Here is a 15,028-nt window from a genome sequence, read left to right as displayed (position 1 = left end):
TGAGGGTACCTGTTGTCTGTGAGACAGTGATAGTCAGGGTAACCGTAAATTAGTGCCTAAACACCATCGTTGGTGGCGCCATGTCGTAGTTTGGACTCTTGCTCTGAGCAAGACTGCTGGTCTCAGGATGACAGTACTTTTGTTTGTAGGTGACTAAGTCTCTTCCTACAACTAGTTGTAACTGTTGTCCAAACCTTACCGGCTTACTAGCAGTACCTCACCAGAAACACAATAGTAAAAGGTGATTTGTAGCAGTCACTTACGCATGGTCTCAAAGTAAGATCTCTCAGGGTTGTCGTGGTTAAACGGAAATTACCCTTTTCTCACAGATTTATTATGTCTCATACAAACAAAGGCAATAACACAGATGCAGTGAAATTATAATAGTTTTTATTCAACATAACTGCAATTTGTGATAAGTTGCATGAACTGCAATGATTAGGATAATGAATATACCAAGCAACAGTATTGTGAAGAAGAGAGTCATTGTTATAAAGACCCCCACCATTGTGCAATATATAAAAGAAATATATATATATGTATAAGATGGAATATGCCCTAATACCCTAAGGAGAATAGGTCTAACCTCCTACCTAAAAGGAGAGCTGGGTTCGTTAAACCTAATCTGCCAAAGCCGTGTCCATGAGAGGAGCCCCCAACCCTCGTTACCTTGGAATGAGGTCTCTATCTCAGACTCCGCAGGGACACGAAGACTGGGTCAGCGTCAAGATGACTGCAGCATCGGTATCAGCGATGGTGGCGATGCCCTCTGGTCGGAATCCCTCTGATTATCTGTCTAAAGTGTGTTGTATTTATACAGATCTACAAGGTCCCCTGACATAAGTGTTATTCATAACAATAGATAACAGGCATGCTTGGGACGGCAATTAATATCAACAGTCCCTCGAAAGTATAGAGAGGGAAAATCCCTAAGTGTGAATACCTACTGTATGTTTATCTTTCGTGCTTGATCTTGACGCCTTGGCGCAGTGACACTGATAATAGAACCCATAACAAGTGGCCTAACTATAAACAAGGCCGCCATCTTAAAGGAAATAAATAATTAAATGGACTAAGACAGAGCAAGCTAAGTAGGTTAAAAGTCACTGGGTGACGGGGGCACGAGTTTACAAGTCTACGGCTAAGCTAACTCCTGTTATCCTGTTAAAACAAACTAGGATTCACTACAGGAGCACCGCCAACAGGCTGGTGGTGCCTCCTGGCGTATTTTGACTGCGGCAGTAGCGCCGCGGTCGCACCGCTGGAGCCGGGGGTTTTCCGCCACAATGGCCCCGGCGGTTGTAATCCGTCAGGGCAGCGCTGCCCAGGGAATTACAAGTCCCCGACCGCCAGCCTTTTTCTGGCGGTCTGAACCGCCAGGAAAAGGCTGGCGGTACGGGGAGTCGTGGGGCCCCCCGATAGGGCCCCATGCGGCTTTTCACTGTCTGCTGTGCAGACAGTGAAAAGCGCGACGGGTGCAACTGCACCCGTCGCACAGCCGCAACACCGCCGGCTCCATTTGCAGCCGGCTCCCATATTGCAGCCAACATCCCCGCTGGGCCGGCGGGCGGAAACCAGTGGGGATGCGGCCGCACGGCGGTTACAGTTTGGCGGGCGGCGGTAGCCGCCTGCCAATGTTGTAATGAGGCCCTACATTTTGCCAAACGTTCACATAACTAAACAAGGGCAAATTACTTGAATTTCTCATACCCATAATACTTACCTTGACAACATAATGAGCCTCAACATGGAGAAGTTGATATTGTTGCAGATTGATATTAAAACCTCAATACTGTTGCTCCTCAGGGTAGCAAGATTGACCAGTAAAGGATTATTCGAGGGGGTGATTATCAGTTAGGAACTCAAATATAGTATGATACAATCAAATCAACACCCAGTGAAGGTTGTTACATCACAGTTAATACACTCAATACCTGTGTAATTATAGACAGACTTCCGAAGATTATAGTGAAGAGGCATGATGTTTTAAGGTTCAAAATGTTTTAGTAAGAATTTTAATGAACACTAAAGCCAAGGCACGTGTTTTGCATCTTCTAAAGTCACATGTTGCTTCTTCGAGGCCTGTTATAAAAAGCATTTAAAGATTCACATTTACACAAGAGACAAGAGTTCTGAAGTCAAAGAAGAATGAACGAAAAATGATTATAGAAATCAGGGAATGGAGAAACAATTTAAGAGGGATACACAAACAAATGTGAAAAATAAATAGACATTATACAATAACGTAATATCTCAGTACATTCATTTAAAGTGCTAGGGATAGCTGCTATTCATCCTAGTTTCTTTCTTAATTAAAAAAAAACATTTTAAAATCAAAGAATTCATAATGCTTATCACTTTCATATGCCAGCTATCCTAATGCATTCATCCAGAGTAAGACATGATCAAGAGGTTTGTCATATAACTTGAGTTTCTCATTGGCGGAACCTTAGGCATAGAAATATTCCGAAAGGAGAAATCATCAATATAAAGTCCCAAAGAATTAGTTTAGCAACAGCATTTTTTGTTAGTAATAAAATGCAACATCAGTTAATTTAAAATCATATCAGGAAGAAAGTATTCACAAGAATCTCATACCTCACATGGGTGGATAATGGACAATTCTTCAAAATGCCACGTTTCACTGTGGCCGTTAAGTTGGGACTTAAGGCACAGGTCACAAAAAGGATACAATGGAACAAATTACCCCATATTTTCTGTATTTTGTTTTTTAAAAAGGCGGGATGATTGGCTATGGTTCCGATTTCTTGTGTGAATCAACAATAAAAATACATATCTTCTCTTGCCCAATACTGAAATTTGTCAAGAAGTTCAGTAGTAGTTTCTCAATCCAATAAATTAATCAGAGAAGTTCTGATTCTAAAAAATACGAGAGTAAGAAAAGCTCTAATTTTACATAAAATGTCAGGGGCATATTTACAAGCCTGTAGCACCACCTTGTGCTGCCGTAATGTAATTCTTTTTTACGCTAAGGCAGCGTTAAGGAGGCCTTTCATGCCGTATTTACAAAGTGGTGCAATGCTAGCGCCTCTTTGTAAACCTCTGGGCCACATTATGCCTGTGCCAGGCATAATGTATGCAAGGGGCGGCCTTCCGACGCAGGGAGGCCCGAAAAAATGTGCAGTGAAATTTGCAAGATTTCACTGCACCATTTTTTCCATCATTTTTGGCGCCTGCTAGGAGCAGGTGTTGAAATGATACACCCATTTTAATCAATGGGTCTCCCTGTGCTTTGCAGCACTAACGTCAACATTTTTGACGCTAGGGCAGTTTTGCGCCACCATAGCATTAAACATTTTGACGCTATTGTCCTAACGACTGCCTGGTGTACCATATTATAAATATGCCACAACCAGGGTGTCGTTAGGTGGGGCAGGGGCGATGAAAGAAAAGTGGCACATTGGGACCAATGCGCCACTTTCTTGTAAATATGCCCTTTAGGCCCATATTTAAACTTTTGTAGCACCGCATTTGCGCCGCTTTTTGATGCAAAAATGGTGCAAACTTACAAAATACAATGGTATTTTGCAAGTTTGCACTGCTTTTGCGTAAAAAAATTATGCAAATGCGGCACTTAAAAAGTATAAATATGGGCCTTAGTCTTTTGGGCATTTGTCTATCCTGTAAAGAGCCTTTCCATCGATTACTTACCCCAGCATAAAAGCAAGGGTAACCACCTTCTGGAGATGGAGTGGCAGAGTAAATTGTAAGGTACGTACCAATTCTGCAAAGTGAAAATAGAAAGGTCTAAGTGGAAGAAATGACAAAATCTATAAAAGTGTCTGTGAATATCGGGATATCCCCTTGATAGAGAGAATGTACACCTACTGGCCAAGTGGCATGATAACCCCCCCTCTCCAAGTTCCTAGAACGTCTAAGTAGCAGCAGTTTTTTCTCCTTGTACTTCGCCTCATTTTGAATTCTGCGTCCATGCCGAGGTGGTGTGGAATGCACTTTTTAGTCAGAAATTCTGTGTTTTCTACAGGGCCCATTATAGCGCTTGTGGTGCCCGGTGCAACAGTCTTTTTTTGCACCCCCCTCTGCTTGACTTACTTCTCCACTACCACTCTCCAACAATGCCCCTTATCCAGTGCTTAATTTGTAAATATAAAGGTGCTGGTGCTCAATTAAATGTGCGAACATGGAATACTGAGGCGGCGTAATCCTGAAGCCATCTCAGGCCTCTTTAATACATGTAAAGCCACTCCCTGCCCCTTCAGCTCACTCTTGCAGCTTTCTACTTTCTCCCTTTGTGACGCTTTTTCGTTTTTCCCTTCCTCCGTCTTTCCCATATGTGTCTTTTGCTCGCAGCAAATGCTTGAGGCAGAAGAATAAGCCCCGGCCCTAAAAAATAAGTCCCGGTGCTCAGCACCGGAAACAACAAGCATAAATTAAGCACTGCCCTTATCCTCCACAGCCCCTCTCTGACATACATTTCATTTTTTTAAAGCGCTTCTTATAGTTCACTTACACACAGTTTCATAATCTGCATGGTACATGTTCTTTGCAGCAGGCACTTTAACCCTCTGGGCTACTTTATGATGAGTCAAAACTTCCACTAGAGAAAACTCCGATCTCTCACTAGCAGGAACATTAAGTACCAGAGTTGTCTTGATATTTTTTATTGTTGCCTGGAACTGCTTAACACACAAGGAAGTTCAGTGATTTTCCTATGTTATTTTTAAACACACACCCCGAGCCAAAGCCAGCGCCAGGTGCAGCTGCACTGGTCACACCGCCCTAAAGCCGGCCCTGATTATCTATGCCACGCAATTCAAATACTGATTATTATGGTACAGTGTTATCGAAACGTGAATCATTTTTTTGCTTGAACGAACGTTTATTGAGCTAGCGAGGACTTTTATATAATCAAAATATAAAAATAAATATAAATAGCGGGAGAAAGGGCATAACAGCAGATTTGAACCCTACTATCATAATGCGCGTAATTCAAACATGGGAAACGTAGGCTTGCGCGATAAGGGCTCCTACAGAAAAGTCAATATCCGTGAAGCGGAGAGAGAGAGTTTCTATTGTCCACTAAAGCATGATTACTCTAAAAAAGTATGGGATTCCACATCAATATCAACCCTATATTAAAATGTTTTTAACTTGAAAATCCAAAAGCTTTCAGTTTTTCTTAATGCCAATTCTCTATTTCCCCCGATGATTTTGATTTATGGTATAAATGGGATCTAATCTTATAATTTCAATTTTCTGTTTACATTCTGAGATATGTTTATATTTTGATACTGAAAATTTGGGATCCAGTTTTTTAAAGGCACAGAGATGTCCCTTCCTACGATCCTTAACTGCGCTTAACCACATATAACTTTTGGCATGCACACAGAATTAAATAAGCATAATATTTCATGTTACAGTTCAAAAGACCCTCGATGGGATATTGATGTTGTTTCAAAGCATCAAAAAACGAATTAGATTTGTCTAGACTGTATGGACAAAAGATACAGTTGTAACATTTCTAAAATCCTTTTACATCAATCAAGGTGGTTCTGTTATTTTGTATAGGGCAACACTTGTATGTGTCACTGGAACAGAGAGATTTTTTTAAATCTGGGCTCTCCGAATTGTTTTAGCTGGATTTTTTGTTATATACTTCGATATATCCTTGTCCAATATCAACAAATGCCAATGTTTCTTAAAGATATGTTGACTTTTCCTTGAGTAGTTGGTTATAAACCTCAACTTGGACTATGATTCTCTCTTTTGTTCAGTTTTTTAGATTATAGACGGTCATGTCATGAGTTAACAAGAGTTTGTGTTTTAGCAGGTGAAACGGTATTTTTATCATAGCCTCTATTTAGAAAAAGTTTCTCAATCTGTGCTGCCTTATCAGCATCAGAGCTGTATAGTTTTCTGGCTTGGACGAACTTCCGAAATGGAAAGTTGCGTATTTGCTGTCTAGGATGAGAAGAGGTGGCAAATAAAATACTGTTAACTGATGCAGGTTTCCTACGTAGTTTACTGTGGATCATATTCTCAGCTATAAAGATCTCTGTATCCAAGAAAATAATTTGTGTGTCACTACACTCTTAAGACAGTTCAATATTCTTGTTGTCATTCATTTTTTATGCTAATCTTTCAACTATACAACATCGCACTTCCAGCTTAAAACGACAACATCGATAAATCATAGCCATAAAAATACTTAATGTTCATAAACTTACAAATAATTTCTTGATATTCGTTCTTTCTTGAAATAACCCATAAAAGAGATGTATACGATTTAGCAAAACAAGATCCCATTGCAGACCTCTTGTTTGACGAAAAAGGGTATTCTTGTACAAAAAAACATTGTTGGACAAGACAAATTCTGTTAACTCTAAGAACATGCTACTATGAAGTAATAGGTTTCCTGGTCTCGTAAAGAAAATGTTGTAAGTACATCAGCCCTGTATTATGATCTATACTAGTGTATGAGGATTTTACATCTATATTGGCTTATAGCAAGTCCTTCTCCCATGGGATACTATAGATTAATTTCAAACAGTCTTTTGTATCTTTTATATATAATGGTGAAATATGAAAATTGATTAATTGTGGTATATTCTCTGCCAGAGACTCATTCACAGATGCAATAGGTCAACCTAGGGGATGTTGTAAATAATTATGTATTTTGGGAAGGAAATAAATTAGTAGCACTTTAGATTCCTTATCATCCAAATATATGAATTCCTCTTCTTCTAGGATCCCTATGTTTCACCATTTTACAAGCATTTCACTTGATCTATTTTAGCTTGATTGCAAATCATCTAGTGGGGATGCAGTTTGATAGCAACTGATGTCTGCCAATTAACTAACAGCCTCTCTGTTGTAATCCTTATAATTCAAAATGACTGTGCCCCCCACTATAGTCAGTCTTTTTTTTGTATTCATCCATGACAAGGTAAAAAGAGGTGGTAGCCACACCATCAGTTGTCATAGCCTGACCTTCGGGAGGCCAAAACCTCTACCACCAAGCCCTCTTTCAGCAACTGGGGAGACACTGTAGGTGGATACCCACCCGCGTCTCTCTCTAGTGCTGTGCCTTGTCTATAATCATTGGATTCTGAATTTGCCCTTGGAATTCAAAACCAGCCCAGGTTCAAAACTTAGGCCCAGATTTAAAAGGGCCTACCTCCTCCTTACGCCATATTAGGGTCTTTTTTTTTTTACGTTAATGTGGCCCAACAAGGCCAAAACTGCCACACCAGATTTACAAAGTGGCGGAATGCATGCATTGTGACACTTTGTGACCCGCTGCACCACATGATGCCTGCACTGTGCATAATGTATGCAAGGGGGGCGTTCCCCCATTGGGGGGGGCGAAAAAATGGTGCAAAGAAATCTAAAAAATGTCTTTGCGCCATTTTGTGTGGCATTTTAAACGTCTGCTCAGGGCAGGCGTTAAAAGGGGTCACACCATTGGTTACAAGGCCTCCCTATGTACTGTTCAGGGTTAGCGCCAAAATGTTGGCGCTAACCCTGAATAGTATATTAATAGCGTCAAAAATGTTGGTGTTATTGCCCACTAACATGCGCCATGGTGCGCTGTATTTTAAATACAGCGCACATGTGGTGGTGGTAGGGGGGCGCTAAAGGGTGCAAGAAAAATGGCGCTGCTAAATCTGCCCCTAAATTTTTCTAACACTCAACTTACTACTTCGGCCAAACCAGAGCATATGCAATCAATCAATCAATCCATCAAAAAATGTGTTAAGAGCTACTCACCCAGTAGGGTCTCAAGGCACTGTGGGGGGGGGGGCAGGGGGAGCGTATGCCGATTTACTGTTCAAAGAGCCATGTCTTGAGGTGTTTTCTGAAGGTCAGGAGCTCCTGGGTCTTGCGTAGGTTGGTGGGGAGGGAGTTCCTGGTCTTGGAGGCAAGGTAGGAGAAGGATCTGCCTCCGGAGGTGGTGCGTAGGATGCGGGGGACTGTGGCGAGGGCGAGGTCAGCAGAGCGGAGGAGACGAGTGGGAGTGTGGAAGTTCACTCTTTCGTTGAGGTAGGCTGGTGCAGTGTTGTGGAGGGATTTGTGGGCGTGGATGAGGATTTTGAAAGTGGTCCTTTTGCTGATGGGTAGCCAGTGAAGGGATCTGAGGTAGGTGGAGATGTGTTCATGGCATGGGAGGTTCAGGATGAGATGTGCGGCTGTGCTCTGGATCCGCTGGAGTTTCTGCTGAAGCTTGACTGTGGTACCAGTGTAGAGGGCGTTTTCGTAGTCTAGTCTGCTGCTGATAAGTGCATGGGTGACAGTCTTCCTGGTTACAATGGGGATCCATTTGAAGGTCTTTCATGCAGAGGGTGTTGAAACAGGAGGAAGTTATGGAGTTGATTTGCTGGGCCATGGAGAGAGATGAGTCTAAGATGATGCCGAGATTGCGTGCATGGGTGGAGGGTGTTGGGGGTGGTCCCAGGGTGGTGGGCCAACAGGAGTCGTCCCATACTGTCTTGTTGGGGCCGAAGATGATGATTTCGGCTTTGTTGGAGTTGAGTTTGAGGTGGCTTGCTGTCATCCATTTGGCGGTGTCGAGGAGTCCGGCGTGGAGGTTTGTCTTGGCGGTGGTGGGGTTCCTGGTGAGGGGGATGACGAGCTGGGTGTCATCTACGTAAGATATGATGGTGATTCCGTGAGGGCAGAGGATGTTGGTGAGCGGGGCCATGTAAATGTTGAAGAGGGTAGGGCTGAGGGAGGACCCTTGGGGGACCCTGCAGATGATCTTGGTTGCTAGGGACTGGAAGGGAGGGTGGTGAACTTTTTGGGTTCTTTCGGCGAGTAAGGAGGCGAGCCAGTCCAGGGCCTTGTGTCCAATTCCTGCACCGAAAAGGCGTGTTCGGAGGATTTGGTGGCAAACAGTGTCGAAGGCTGTGGAGAGGTCCAGGAGGATGAGTGCGACGGCCTCGCCCTTGTCAACTTTGGTTCTGATGTTGTCAGTGCAGGCGATGAGGGCGGTCTCAGTGCTGTGGTTCTTGCGGAATCCAGACTGGGAGGCATTGAGTGCGTTGTTTTCCGCTAGGGATTGAGACAGGCGGGCATTCACTAGCTTCTCAGCGACCTTGGCGGGGAAGAGGAGAAGAGAAATGGAGTGGTAGTTTGTGAGGTCATCCGGGCCTGCTTTGGGTTTTTTGAGGAGTGTGGTTACTTCGGCCTTCTTCCAGGAGTCTGGGAAGGTGGCAGCACCGAAGGAGCTGTTGATTATGACGCGGAGCTGGGGAGCGATGATTGGGCTGGCCTTGTTGAAGATGTGATGGGGCAGGAGTCTGTGGGGGAGCCTGAGTGGATGGAGTTCATGTTTTTTTCGGTTTCTTCATCGTTGGTAGGGGCCCAGGTGTGCAGTTGGTTGGAGTGGGGGTGTGTGGTGTTGTTGGTCGTGTCGGTGGTGGTGATGGTGGGTGCAGGTGGTGTGAAGCTGTTGTGTATGTCTAGAATTTTGAGGTGAAAGTGGTTGGAGAGGGAGTTGCAAAGGTTTTGTGTGTGAGTGGGGTCGATGTTGCAGGATTTGGGTTTGGTGAGCTCTTTGATGATGGTAAAGAGTTCCTTGCTGTTATGTGAGTTACTATCTATGCATTCTTTGTAGTAAGCCCTTTTGGTGGTTCAGATGAGTTGGTGATGTTTGCATATGGTGGTTTTGAGGGTGGAGGAGTTGATCATGGAGGGTTCATCCTTGCTGTTATGTGAGTTACTATCTATGCGTTCTTTGTAGTAAGCCCTTTTGGTGGTTCAGATGAGTTGGTGATGTTTGCATATGGTGGTTTTGAGGGTGGAGAAGTTGATCATGGAGGGTTCTTGGCGCCAAGCTTTCTCGGTTTTGCGGCATTCACGCTTGGAGGCTTGGAGTTCAGTGGTGAAGCAGGGGCGGTCTTTATGTTGCGGGTGGTTTCTTTTCAGAGGGGCGAGAGAGTCGGCGCAGATTGTAATCCATTATGTAAGGTTGTGGGCAGCGATGTTGGGATCATTGGTGAGGGGGGGAGTTTGTGCAAGCTTGGTGTTCAGGTGTTCTGTGGGGATCTTGTCCCACATACAGTAGGGTGTGGTGTGATGTCGGTAGTGGGTGGGGGGTTTTGTGAAGGAGAAGTGGACGCAGTGGTGGTCGGTCCAGTGGAGTTCGGTGGTGTGTGTGTGAATGTTATGTGGTTGCTGGAGGTAAAAATTGCATCTAGCGTGTGTTCTGTTGAGTGAGTGGGTGAGGTGAACAGTTGTTTGAGTCCTAGGTTTGTGAGGTTGTCTATCAGGGTTGTGGTCGTGGGGGTTTTCCAGGTGAAAGTTGATGTCACCAAGGAGGATGTAGTCTGTGGAGGTGAGGGCGTGGGTGCTGATGGGGTCAGCGATGGCGTCACAGAAAGGGGGGCGAGGTTCTGGTGGTCTGTAAATGAGGGTTCCTCTGAGGGTGGTGTTGGCGTTTATGTGAATTAAGAAGTGTAGGTGTTATGCGCTGTCTAGGGTGTCGTGGGTGTTAGTGGTGATCTTGATGGTGCTTTTATGTATGATGGCAATGCCTCCTCCCGGTTTGTTTAGACGGTCTCCATGAGAGATTTTGTAGCCTTCTAGGATGGCTATGGCTATGTCGGCTTCAGATGAGGGGTTCATTAAAGTTTCCGTGAGGAAGGCGCTGTCAGGGGAGTGTGTTATGATCAGGTCCCAGAGCTCGATGGCGTGCTTGTGTACGGAGCGGGTGTTTAGGAGTATGCAGTTAAGGTGGTTGCGGGGGCTGTTGTGGAGAGTGTTAGTGTTGTTGTGGATCGTGTTAGTGGTATTCTGGAGCGTGTTAATGTTGTTGTGGAGCATGTTAGTGTTGTTGTGAAGTGTGTTAGTGTTGTTGTGGGGCGTGTTAGTGTTGTTGTGGGGTGTGTTATAGTTGGTGTGTGGCGTGTTAGAGTTGGTGTGGAGCGTGTTGGTGTTTGTGGGGGTGCAGGAGAAACGGCATGTATGACATGTGAAAAGTCCGTGTGTGTGTTTGGGGTTGGCTTGGGTGCAGGCGGGGTGCTGTCCCGGGTTCAGGGCATGTAGTTTAGTGGAGGAGTAATGCTGCCTTGGGGGGTCGGGGCAGCGAGGGCCAGGGGGACTGGTGCTGGGCGCAGGCCAGGCGCAGGCCAGGCGCGGGCCAGGCGCGGACGGGCACTGATGGGCTTGCCACTGGCGCGCCAGCGGCGCGGCCGCACATCGGCCACCATTAAGAGGGGGAGGTGGGAGGGTGGAGCAGCTGGGAGGCGGGAGGGAAGGGCCAATGGGTGCGCAAGGGAGGCGCAAGGGAGGCGGGCCGCAGGGGATGCAGTGGCAGGGCAAAACGGGACCGGCGAGAACCAGACGAGAAACGGACGAGCACAGCAAACGAAGCGGATTGCAGAAGGGGCACAGGGCAGAGATGCACAAAGCAGCAAAAATGCAATGGGGGAAGAAATATACAATGCAAAAATGCTTTTAGTACGAAAGTGAAAATGAAAACGAAAAAACAAGGAAAATAATAGCAGAGCACAGTGAGATATGCCTTCCACTAGGGACCAGGGATGAGGCGCAGGCGGTGCCTGCGGGTGGTGGAGGGCCTCGAACTTCAGTCCAGGCGGCAGTTGGTGGGGTCAGGGGCATGGAGGCAGGCTGGTGGAGCCAAGTGGACTCCTGGCCAGAACCAGGTCAGGGAGTCACACAGGGCTCCGTGCAGTGGGCGACATTAAGAGGGGGAGGTGGGAGGGTGGAGCAGCTGGGAGGCGGGAGGGAAGGGCCAATGGGTGCACGAGGAGGTGGGGCCACAGGGGACGAAGTGGCAGGGCAAAACGGGACCGGCGAGAGCCAGCTGAGAAATGGGCGAGCACCGCAAACAAAACGGATTGCAGAAGGGGCAAAGGGGCAGAGATACACAAAGCAGCAAAAATACAATGGGGGCAGAAATGCACAACGCAAAAATGCTTTTAGTACAAAAGTGAAAACGAAAACGAAAAAACAAGGAAAATAATAGCACAGTGAGATATGCCTACCACTAGGCACCAGGGATGAGGTGCAGTCGGGTGCCTGCGGTGGTGGAGGGCCTCGAACTTCAGTCCAGGCAGCAGTCGGCAGGGTCAGGGGCACGGAAGCAGGCTGGTGGAGCCAAGTGGACTCCTGCCCAGAATCAGGCTCCCAAAATTTGCAAGGAAAGGCTCCCAAATGTTCACCCACTTTTCTGACCTTTTTACAGAATCTAATCTGGCTATAGTACTCCCTGAGTTAACCCATTCCCTAAAAAAGGAGAGGAATTAGATATCCAGTTTAAACATACTTTTCTGCAGGCAATTAATATCAGAACAAAACGTAGTTGAGCCTGCCACCTATTTGGCACAACACCACCCCTTGTTATATGCCAAAAATGATCAATGCCAGACTTACTTCAACCTCTATTCCTAATACTTTCCTCAAACCCTTGAGCACATCTTGCCAGAAGCTTTGAATACACTGACACTGCCGAAGCATGTGAACACCATCTTTATTCTCCAAATTGGACCTCCAACAGCATATCCTGCGCATCCTCTGACCTCCCATTTTTACCATTTTTGGTGGGGACTAGCAAGCCCTGTAGGTAGTCAAAAGATGATTTCTTCTAAGTGGGGAAGATTTCACTGTAGACCAAAGCATAGACCATGATACTTGCCACAGGAGGGAGACATCAAGCGAAGGCAGGTCCACTCTCTAAACTTTCTCTGCCAACTCAAGGGGCACATCCTCAGACTGAACCAGAGTCCAGTACAATGTAGCTACCTCCTTCTTTGTCCGATTCACAGCCAATAGATCTTCATCCCATTCTGTGCTGATACTCACTTTAGGTTCTCCCTGAAAACAGCTGGCTATTTGAAGGCATATGAATCTTGAGAGGGAACTACTTGTAAGACTGGCAAGAGCATCCCATGAAAGCATAGTGTCTCCCTAAAGCAGTTGGCCCATGCTAGATATACCTGCATTCAATAGCAGAACGAACAGCGTATCTTGAAAACACAATGGAGTCCCAGGGGAATGCTAGATAGGTGCCAGAGCACTGTAATATAGAATACCAAGGACCTTCCTTACGCAGGACCATACCACACAAGCTTCCTCTAAAACTCTTAAGTGAATCTTTTTGAGGTATTTCAGATGGCCTCCCTCCTCTTTCAAATCCACGATTAGCGTTTGATAGCGCAGAAGAAAAAATTGGTAATCCTTAGCCAATAATGTCCGAATGTATTTAAATTGAAAGGTCCAACAACGTAACTGAAAATCTGGTAGTACAATTCCTCCATCCACTTTTCTTTTGCGAAGCCTCTTCCAGGCAATCCAAACACTCTTATTAGACCTAAAAAAAATAGTCAAAAATCCCTGTAATCTTTGAAACTCTAAATGAAAGGGGTAATGAGCTAAAAATAAAAGTAAACTTGACAGACAGAGGTGATGACGTGGAATGCCCCTAGGGATATCCCTTTACAGAAGGTAGAAATTCGATATCTGGGTATACAGGTGGTCAAAGATTTTGAAAATATTGCCCTGGTTAACTTTAATAGAATTATGGTGAATACCAGGAAACTTCTTCTGTCATGGTCATACCTCCCATTATCAGTCTTGGGTAGAACTGATTTGATTAAAATGATGATCCTTTCCAAGTTTTGTCAGTTAGTTTTACTATTATAATGAGATCTTCTTTCAGGGCACAAAGTGCTATAATAATTTATTTTGTTACATTTGAGAGGCTTTTGTCAAATTTGACATGGTTTACATCCTTTGTTACACAATCATGAAAGATAACAATAATTTCTTGATTTGACACTCCGGGGAAGAAGATAAATTTAGGTTTTAAACCACTGCAAGTCATGTGATCAGCAGCACTGAGACTGCCCTTCTAGCAGCCACAGAGGACCAAGGTGGCACAGCAGCTATGGTTATGCTAGACCTGAGTATGGCCTTTGACACCGTCTCAAATCCGGTCCTCATTCAGAGGATGGAGGAAGCCATAATCTCTGGTGCTGTACTAAAATGGCTAGTAGCCTTCCTGGGAAATAGTAGCTTCCAGGTCTGCCAAGAAGCCTTTTTTTTCTCTGCCAATCACCCCTTAAAATGTAGAGTCCTACAGGGCTCCTCCCTTAGTCCCAAATTAGTTAATCTATATGTGCTCCCTTTAGTTGAGATTGTGCGAGCACACAGCCTTGCAATTCTGTTTTAAGCAGATGGCATTCAGATTGTCTTATCTTACACCAGAAATAGGGAAAACCTCCAACCAACTGAACGCCTGTCTAAAACAGGTAACAGACTGGATGTCCGCAAGTAGCCTAAAACTGAACGGCAAAAATACAGAAGTATTATTTGTAAGAAAAAATCTTTCACGGTGAGCAGAACTCATAGCCAGACCGCCTTGGAGAACTTCCCCAACTCTCTCTAGCAGCCAAAAGCCTAGGTTTCTGGGTTGATAATAAACTCTCCATGGAAACCCAGGCCAGCTTTGGAATCCTGCGAATTAAAAAAAAATTGGTACACTTACAACCACGCTCCTCGAGGAGAGTGGTTGTGCAGGGACTCATCAACTCCCGCCTCAAGTCTGTGATAAAAAGACTACAAATTGTCCAGGATGTGGAAGCTCAGATTTGTCTAAAAATGCCTAAACACCAGTCAGCTGCACTGGCTTTAGCAGCCCTGCACTGGCTCCAGATGTAGAAAAGAATCAACTTTAAGGCGCTGTGCCACACCGATGGGACTATGCACGGGAGATGCCTACTACTCATACATCGACTACTCAATCCTTATATTCCCAGGAGGTCTGTGTAGTCGGGGAATATAAGGTTGCTGATGGTCCCTGGGGTTAATAGGTTAAGGTGCGGTGGTCGCTCCTTTGCTTACCTTGCCCCTAGACATTGGAAAGAACTCCCCGTTGTCCTCAGAATAAACCAATCCGAATCCAGTGTTAGGAAACTCCTAAAAACTGTTCTGTTTTTGTCTTCTTTTCACTCACTTTTAAGTGCATCGAGTGAAACGGCAGATGTGCTGTCTTTAGCGCTGGAAGGCCCGGTTGAGTATCTAT

The 15,028-nt window shown here is 45.1% G+C and overlaps 1 protein-coding gene across 1 annotated transcript in view; it reads left to right on the top strand.

Annotated features, from left to right (window-relative positions):
- Positions 1–15,028, top strand: part of LOC138292185 (uncharacterized) — a 186,393-nt gene that overhangs the window by 16,332 nt on the left and 155,033 nt on the right. The window lies entirely within an intron of this gene.

The sequence above is a fragment of the Pleurodeles waltl genome, chromosome 4_2, assembly GCF_031143425.1.
Source record: "Pleurodeles waltl isolate 20211129_DDA chromosome 4_2, aPleWal1.hap1.20221129, whole genome shotgun sequence".
Taxonomy (NCBI): Eukaryota; Metazoa; Chordata; class Amphibia; order Caudata; family Salamandridae; genus Pleurodeles; species Pleurodeles waltl.
Note: the sequence above shows the minus strand (reverse complement) of the source record. Positions and strands in the feature narration are given on the sequence as shown.